A 9,472-nucleotide genomic window follows, 5' to 3' on the forward strand; every position below is an offset into this window, starting at 1 on the left:
ATAGTGTCTATGCCAATATCCCTGGTGGTCTGGGGATGAAGGGGTCAATACCCATTTTCCTTCTGGTCATGGGTAGCAAATAGGTTAAGGGTAAGGTTTCTGGTGGTCTAGGACAGTGAAGAAGTTAATGTCTGTATCCCATGATATCTAGGGCAGAGAAGGGGTTAATGTCAGCATCCCTGGTGGTCTAGAGCAGTGAAGGGATTAATATTTGTATCCCTAGCATTTTAGAGCAGAGATAGGCTTAATGTCTATATCCCTGGTGATTTAGTGCAGAAATCACTCACTCCTCCAGGCTTTAGCGTCTTCAGCTTCCTGTTCTCTCTCTGCGCTGATCACAGAGATTGGTGCAGGGAGGGGATAGAGAGAACTATGTGACCGTGATTGAACAGCTGCACAGTTTTCTCTATGATTTTGCAGAGAGCTTATTGTGATCAATAAGAGGAAAGCAGAGGTAGTTTTTGTATTAACAGATTTTCTCTGAAATTAAATAATTTTTAACTGAGTTTTTAAAGCTGCTTAAGAAGGGCATTAGACTGTGCTTTACTCATTGCACTATACTCTGTGAAAAAAAAAAAAGAAAATATTCCACCTTTCTGTCACAACTGAGGGGCATGTGGACACACTGGGCCGCTCCGCTGTAGTGGAGTAGCAGATGGTCAAACGAGAGTCAATAATCATCTCTAGGACAAGAGTACCTGGATAGATGGCCTATGCCGAACTATCAGACGCTGGCTTGTGTTGGATAATCGTAAGCAGACTTGTGCAGGACTATCGGAAGCTGGCTTGTGCTGGACAACAGGACTTGTCTCGGATACAGGACACGGATACTGAAGTCGTCATGGACACTGGACTTGGCACGGACACTGGACACGGATACTGAATTCGTCACCGACACAGGACTTGACACGAACACCGGACACAAATACTGAAGTCGCAACGGACATTGTGCTTGGCACAAACACCGAATATGGACACTGAAGTCATCACGGACAATGGACTTGGCACGGAAACCTGACACGGAGACTGAAGTCGTCATGGACACTAGACTTGGCACAGACACTGGACACAGATACTGAATACAGGAAGCAAGATACAGGATACAGGATAATGCTTGGGAACCATTGTAGACCAAAACAGGTTTAGACACAACATTGCTCACGAAATGAGAAAGTGGGCAGAGTTCATTTTAAAGTCCTGGGAGTGCTGGGATTGGTCTGGGGTGATATTCCTAGTGCACACGCTGGACCTTTAATAACGAAGACGAAGGGTGCCTATGGGCATCGGCCAGAGGAGAGAGCAGTGTGTTCTGGCGTCTCAAGGGAAGGAGATGCTGGCAAGGCATTAGAGTGCGGGCCTTACGGTACCCCATTATGCCCCCTCTTCTTAGGTCCAAAGCGTAGGAGGAACTTTGACAGCTGGAGAATCCACATTCTCTTCAGGCTCCCAAGACCTCTCCTCAAGACCAAAACCCTTTCCATCCACCAGGTAGAAGGTCTTCCCTCATACTTTTTTGAAGACATCAGAAGAACCGCTGGGAGAAATTGCAGAGCCAGGAGATTTACTTTACCGGCTCAGCACCACAGGCTTCAGGAGAGACACATAGAAGGAATTAAGAATCTTGAGAGTAGGGGGCAGACGCAATTTGTAAGACACAGGGTTGATCTGTTGCAGGATTTCAAAGGGACCAAGAAATCTGGGAGCGAATTTGTAGGAGAGAATTTTGATATCAATATTTTGAGATCAACCAGACTTTGACTCCGGGTAGAAATTGAGGCGGAAGTCTTCTCTTCCTATCGGCATATTTCTATATGTGATTCACTGCCTGCAGGACTTGGTTTGTTGCCAGACCTGAAGAAAGCTTCCGAAAGAAGAATTGGCTGCAGGCATTTGAGATGTAGCCGGCCGGTACATGAAGACAAACACGTGGATGTTGGATGTAAACAATAAAAAATGGCGATGTAGCAGTAAACTCACTCGTATGATTATTGTAAGAGAATTCGTCCCAAGGAAGAAGATGCAGCCATTTGTCGTGTTGGACTGATATAAAATGACAAACATACCTTTCTAGCACTTGATTAATCATTTCAACTTGGATTGCGGGTGGTATGCAGAAGAAAATTCTAATTTCCTATCCAAAAATGTACACAGGGCTTTCCGGAACTTAGACGCGTATTGTACACCCCTATCAGACACGATATAGAGGGTCAATCCGTGCAAATGAAAAATATGTTGAACAAATAAATTTGCCAGGCAAAGAACTGAGGGAAGGCCAGACAGAGGAACAAAATGTGCCATCTTGGAAAAACAATCCACCACAACCCAGACAGCGGTACATCCGGCAGAAGGAGGAAGATTTGTAACAAAATCCATGGCAATATGTTGCCAGGGAGCATCTGGAACAGGCAGAGGTTGGAGTAGACCCGCAGGTTTGGAATGGGTAACTTTGTTTTGGGCATAGCTGGTACATGAGGAGACATAGTCCAGAATATCTTTGGGCAGTGCGGGCCACCAGTAGTGACAAGAAATAAAGTCCTGAGTCTTACGAATACCAGCGTGCCCTGCCAACTTGGAATTATGACCACAGATGAGAATATTCTTCCTGTCAGTAGGACGAACAAAAAAATGTCCAGGAGGAATGTCTTTGATCTTGCATAGGGTTAACAGAAATAATCCTAAAAGAGTCAATGATAGGTTGAGGAACCTCTTCTAAGTCATCTGTCTCAAATGACTGAGACAGTGTGTCACGTAGGGTTCGTGGACCCACAGGGCCGTACCGCCTTGGCGGTATGGCAGCTGGCCAACAGGGCGCGGGTCAGAGTCTATAGTTCATATAAGGTACCTGTGGCAGCTCGGACAGTAGCAAGGCAGGCTTGGCTGGGACTAGGCAGCAGGTAGACGTCAGGCGTGGAGTAGCAGGACAGGCGTGGTATACAGCACAGCACGGCAACAGCTCAACACGGCACTATATCAGGTTACAGGATGGAAACACTAGGGGACCATTTGCAAGACAAACTTAGGATATGACAACAACGCTCAGGTGTGGGAGGAAGGGGCTGAGACCTTCTTGTAGCCCAGGGTCCTCTGGGAGCAATCAGCTAAATCTCCCAGATGCGTGCGGTCTGGCTTCTTGAGTCTGGACTGAGCTTGTGAGCGCACCCTGGTGGTCACTGTAGAACAGGACGGCCGTATGTGCAGACATGTCTGGAGAGAAGGGCGTCGACTGGATGGAAGGAGTTCGTGGTCAGCGACCACGAACGTTACACAGTGCATCGGCCTATATATTTTTATCAGCAGGACGGGAATGGAGTAGGAACTGGAAACTGGCAAAGATAAGGGTTCAGTGGTTGTGCAGACTGTAAATAAGTGAGGTTCTTGTGATGAGTGTAGATGATAATAGGGTGAGCAGCCCCTTCTAGCAAATGCCCCCACTCTTCTAAGGCTAATTTGAAGGCCAGTAACTCACGGTCCCCAATGGAGTAGTTTCGTTCTGCAGTAGAGAAGAGTTTTGAGAAGAAGCTACAGGAGACTACCTTACCCTTGGAGTTTCTTTGAAAAAGAAGTGCTCCAGTACCGATGGAAGAAGCGTCAACCTCCAGCGACAATTGCTGAGACTCACCAGGATGGTGAAGAGCAGAGCAGAAGGGAAGGCTCTCTTGGGGTTGGTGAATGCTGATTTTGCCTCAGGGGTCCAGACCTTAGTGTTTACTCCCTTCTTGGTGAGAGCAGAGATAGGAGCTGTAGGTGAGGAGAAGTTTGGGATGAACTGGTGATAGAAATTTGCAAAACCAAGATATCTCTGTATGAGACCTTGAGGACGAGGCCACTCTAAGAGGTCTTCACTTTCTCTGGATCCATCTGGTGTCCACGAACTTAAATAAATATAGACCAGAAAGGGGAAGGATTTATTTTCAAATACGCACTTTTCAAGTTTGGTGTAGAGGTTATTCCCCCTTAACTGTGACAGGACTTGGTGGACATGCTTCCGGTGAATCGTCAGATCTGGTGAATAAATCCAGATGGTACTTTCTTGATCCCGCAGCACTCCGTGTTTCAAGGGTGCAAGAGTAGGCTTCCATGCCAACGTATAAAAAATGGGGACAAAATGATAGTTTTTTACCTTTTTTTACCGCGGTTGTAGATGTAAAGTCTGAAGTGTCCATCAAGGGTTTGACCTTCCCCCAGCTAGCATGCAGAAAGAACGATGCCCCAGAGGAAGCCAGAAGGGCGAAACCCAGGGTCGGGTTGCATTATTTGGCGTGTTACAAGAGCTTATCTTATGCTTTTATCTATATATATATTTTTGTAAGTATGGAATAAACTCGTGGAATTTGTAGTTTCCAAAAGTTAGTGCACTATCTCCTTTTTCTCCCTTGTTGGAGATTTAGAACATCAAGTACGAGGATCTACACAGCAAGCAGTTGCATTTCTGCAGTTTCATTTCTGTGTGGAACCACAAGTACCAGTGAGATATACACACCAGTGGAAATTTGGATCGTTCTTTCTGCATGCTAGCTGGGGGAAGGTCAAACCCTTGATGGACACTTCAGACTTTACATCTACAACCGTCTGAGCGGTAAAAAACTATAATTTTGTCTCTGTTTTTTGTGGTGTTGAGGATTTCACCTCTTTTTTACCTGCTCCGGTTGTTCATCTCCTTGTTGAGATATTTCAGTGAGTAGAGAGCTGAGTTGCATATTTGGTTGGTATAAAAAATGGGAACTCAGCACTCCAAGGCATTATGCAATAAGTGATATTTTATTTCACATATAGCGAAAAGTAGTAATCCAAAAATAGGTTTAACGTTTCGGTCTATACATTCGACCTTCTTCAGACACGGATTACATCCGTGGATAAGGATATGCGGCGCTTGCGACCTCTGTCGCTGTTAGGTAATGGCGCTACACAATCCAAAGGGCATCACGAGATATTCATAGTGACCATCACAGGTGTTGAATTCGGTTTTCCATTTGTCATCTTTGCGGATACGTATCAAGTAATAAGCCCCACGAAAATTCAGCTTTGTGAAAATCTTGGCCCCACAAATTCTGTCGAAGAGCTCAGAGATTAGTGGCAAGGGGTGTTTTATCTTGACAGTGATTTGGTTTAAACCACGGTAGTCGAAACAAGGCCCGAGAGATCCATCTTTCTTTTCTATGAAGAAGAATCCGGCATCGGCTGGAAAAGTAGACTTCCTGATAAATGCCCTCTCAAGGTTCTCCTTAACATATATGCCAACATGGCTTGGGTTTCAAGCAAGGAAAGAGGATAAACCCATCTTCTTGCTGAAGACATCTGCAAAACAGGCATACTGTGGAGGCAGACCAGAGAGTGACCGAGTTATCGGGTACTGGAAAGGACAAACCTAAGGCAGGCAGCGATGAAGACATCAGGATCCCCACTGGAGAACCTCTCGGGAATTCCAATCGAGGACAAGAGCATGTTTGTGAAGCCATGGTAGTCCCACAGGATAGGTTTAATAGCTTTTGGCAGAACAAAAAAAGCTATTTGTTCAGAATGAAGAACTCCCACTGCAATTTCAGAGGTTCAGTAATGGAAAGAATTAGGTCTGGCAGAGGTTTACCATTCACAGAAGGAACTGCTAGAGGTTTCTCCAGAGGAGTCGTAGGCAAGTGGAGACAGTCTACTAAGGCCTGATGTATGAAATTCGCAACAGCTCCAGAATCCAGACAGGCGGAAACAGAGTGCAATTCTACACCAGAGGAGATTGCCACAGGAATCGATAATTTTGGAGAGAATTTAGCTGCAGGCGTCGGTCCACCAAGGTTAGTCTCTCCTACGTGATGGAGTTTCCTGACTTCTGGGGACATTGACCAACAAAATGACCCTTGTCGCCACAGTACAAACATAGCCCAGTAGAACGTCTGCACTGCCGCTTCTGGTCAGACAGTCTGACTCTGTCTACCTGCATAGACTCTTCAGGGACAGCAACTGAAGGCTGCAGCAGAGGTCTCTGGAACTTAGGCGCTGGTCTGTAGGGCCTTTTTTCCTGACGAACTTGAAACCTCATCTCAATCCGTGCAGCCAGAAGACTTAGGGCATCCAAGGTAGAGTTAATCCCTGCCAGAAGGTTGCTCAAGGACTCATTATTCCAGGTAAGTTCTGCTGTCAAAGTACAGAGCTGGATGGCGTACACTACTACCATCAAATCCCTTGTCGGAGAGTCAGAAGCGAAGCAGCTGCAGAAGACATTTGGCCTGGTTCTTCAAATACTGTATTAAAAGTCTCCAAGAACAACTGTAGGTTGTAAGCTTCGGGTCCCTCAATTTGCCAGATAGGGTTCGCTCATGCCAGGGCTTTGCCAGAGAGAAGGGAAACAATAATGGCAACATTTGTCAGATCAGAGGGGAAAAGATGTGCGTGCAACTGGAAGTGGATCTTCACTGGTTGATATAGCCTCTATAGGTTTTGCATCTCCATTGTAGCTGGCTTGTGTTGCATAATCAGAAGCAGGTTTGTGCCAGACTATCGGAAGCTGGCTTGTGCTGGATAATCGGAAGCAGGCTTGTGCTGGTCAACAGGACTTGTCTCGGATACAGGACACGGATACTGAAGTTGTCTCGGACACTGGACTTGGCACAGACAAAGGACATGGATACTGAAGTCGTCACAGACACTGGACTTGGCATAGACAAAGGACACGGATATTGAAGTCGTCACGTAGACTGGACTTGGTACGGACACCAGACACGGATACTGAATTCGTCACAGACACTAGACTTGGCACAGACACTGGACACGTATACTGAATATAGGATATAAAATACAGGATACGGGATACAGGATACAGGATAATGCTTGGGAACCTTTTCAGACTAACACAGGGTTAGACACAACATTGCTCACGCAATGATAAGTGGGCAGAGTTCCTTTTAAAGTCCTGGGAGTGCTGGGATTGGTCTGGGGTGATATTCCCTGTGCGTGCGCTGGCCCTTTAAGACCGGGGACGAGCAGGCGCATGCACCCTATTGCCATCGGCCGGAGGTAAGAGCCGGAGGTGAGAGCAGTGCCACACCGAGCATGAGGACATGTATAGACGGCAGTGGTGTCAGAGCTGTGCACGCATGCTATCACTCTTCAGCTCTCGGTAGACACGGGCGACAAGACTGTGTGATCTTGAGGTGCCGCTGCCGAGGATACTCCCGCCATCACGGAACAGAGGACGAAGAATTCTCTCCAGCCCTTATCAGACAGTAAAGGAAGCCGCTGTGACACTGTCCGTAGCTGATTGGACAGTGTCACAGCGATAAGTAACACGCCCCCATGCCATTTACAATATTTACAGTAAATAGCCACTTTACTAGTTAATGAGTTGTGAAAAGAAAAAACTTGCACTCACCAGCAGGGTTCAATATAACATTATAAAGTCTATCTAAGCCAATGACATGACTTTTAACATAGCTAGTATCCATACCCAAGAGGCTAAACCACTCCTCTTATTCCACAAAAGATCTTAATTGAACTGATAGCTTTATATCAGGGCCACATGACTCTTTGTGGAGATTCTTCATATTCCGACTGTATAATTCTGTATTGACTAAAAGATTTTACTTACATTTTCATGTACTTTTATATGATAACCTGAATGATCCACTGACAATGCTAAAGCGATGTTCACACTCCTGGTGTATAAGCTGAACATACTGTATACATAAACTTCGATGGACTAGACATATGCCAAAACAGTTTTCTAAAACAAAACAAGCTAATCCTTGTTTACTTTCCTGAAATGAAGATGTCACCATTGTGGCCAGGACTGGCTACAGCAATCACGTGCATATACGGCACATCATCACTGCAATAAACATAAACCAGCAGGGACCACCGGAGCATTGACGATGGAGTAGCAGAAGATGAGTATTGTTTTTTTTTATAACATCACACAGCCAGATTAATTTCTTAAAATCTTTTAGGCAACCCTTTTAATGTATAAACAGTATAATCCCAAGCTCCCCTAATGGTAGCTGCAGGCAACCATACATTTTGTCATTTAACTCTATGTCCATGCAGGGATTTAGAGTTCTATATCAGAAAAACTGAGTTCTGCCCACTTTTAATATATATTAAGCATTTAATTAGGACAGAATATTGGACCTAAAATTAACATTTTTTTGTAAAGGTTGACATTTACTTTAGGGCAATGATTTTATGGTCATTAAGTCCGTCGCTGGGGCCTCTTTGCCTGTCAATAATGCCAGTCTCAACTCACTAAAAACAAATCTTATATCTCCTAACTAAGGATATGTATGCATTTTTGAAATCATATCTTACATGAAATTCTATATATGTAAGATTTTAACTGTAATTTAGCTGAAAGAATTATAATACAGTAAAACTTCTGGAAAAAGCCCACCTCTTTGAGAAGACCACCCCTTTGTCCAGACCAGATTTCCTGTAATAAATTTACTTTTCCACCATATACTATACATACTGCCCATCTACTTTGGGAAGACCGCCCACTAGAAGACCACTTTTCAGTGCAATATTGGGTGGTCGTCATCTCAAAGAGGTTTCACTGTAGTTCATAAAAACAAAATGTTTTTGAAAATATTCATTAATTAACATAGACAATCACAATTTCTATATGAAAAAATATTTTTTTTTTTAAGCAATTTGTATAGAATATTTATTACGTCAATATTTTTTTACTATAAGAAATAGTATTGTCTTAAAAAAATATAGCTCAAATTAACCCAAATTAGATTAGATTTTATTTAGAATCTTAGCAGCAATATATGAAACAAATCTTATGTATCAGAAGCACAGCAAATGGGACAAAGTTTTTTGATAATGGTATTCTTGGAACTGCAAAGAGCTTGTATTTTCCTTGAATTGAAAATGAGACATCACTTTAAGAGAAATGTCAGGGAATATAGAAAAGCAATTGTGAACCTGCTTACCTCTGCTTTAATAGGTTTCTACAGTGTACTAGCACAGAGGTAGATGGAATTGGAACAAACAAGCGCAGATGCATTCCTTCCCATTTCATTAAATCTGGCGATGTACCAAGCAGTGTTGTCTAAGCAATCCTCAGGGCCCATTGTACCAAGTACATTTGTGTTGTGTAGAAATAGATTCTAACATTTTCTTATACTCCTTTCACAGTATACCAAGTTAAGGTGACACTTCAATTCATGGTGCTCTCTACAAATGCAACACTAGATAATAAATACAGAATGTTTGTGAACGCATTGGAATATATTTTTTTTCCATAAATAGCTTTTAAAATAGAATGATTAGTCAAAATGATTAAGAGAATGTTGAACACACAGTATTTCATATTGCCATATCTTTATAAAATACATGGAATAAAATGAGTCTTCAGTTTACCTGGGCTTAAACATTTAGAAACTTCCGCTATCTGCAAATAACAGGAGATAGAGGTCAGCTTTTCAACAACTGCAAAGGGCTGCACAGACTGGTAAAGTTCTAATAAGGGATGATTTTATGT

Source organism: Rhinoderma darwinii, chromosome 2 (genome assembly GCF_050947455.1).
Source record: "Rhinoderma darwinii isolate aRhiDar2 chromosome 2, aRhiDar2.hap1, whole genome shotgun sequence".
In the NCBI taxonomy this organism is placed as follows: Eukaryota; Metazoa; Chordata; class Amphibia; order Anura; family Rhinodermatidae; genus Rhinoderma; species Rhinoderma darwinii.